This window comes from Crocuta crocuta, unplaced genomic scaffold (assembly GCF_008692635.1).
Source record: "Crocuta crocuta isolate KB4526 unplaced genomic scaffold, BGI_CrCroc_1.0 scaffold299, whole genome shotgun sequence".
Taxonomy (NCBI): Eukaryota; Metazoa; Chordata; class Mammalia; order Carnivora; family Hyaenidae; genus Crocuta; species Crocuta crocuta.
Window position 1 is genome coordinate 915206 of NW_027532747.1, and position 366 is coordinate 915571.

The following is a 366-nucleotide window of genomic DNA, read 5'->3' on the forward strand; positions in this document are numbered from 1 at the left end:
TTTTTTTTTTTTAATGTTTATTTATTTTTGAGAGACAGAGTGTGAGTGGGAGAGAAGCAGAGAGAGAGGAGACACGGAGTCCAAAGCAGGCTCCAGGCTCTGAGCTGTCAGCACAGAGCCCGACGCGGGGCTCGAACCCACGAACTGTGAGATCATGGCCTGAGCCGAAGTCGGACGCTTCACCGACTGAGCCCCCCAGGCGCCCCCCGCAGGTTTCCATCTTGATCCGATCTTGTTGCCACTGTTGAGGGAGAGACAGGGAGGTGACGAGAGCAGGAACACGGGGCGGAGTGGGGGTGGAGGGAAGTGGTGTGGCCCGGAATCCCATTTTGGGGAGGATCCAGTGGGCTGCGGGCCGCTGCGACA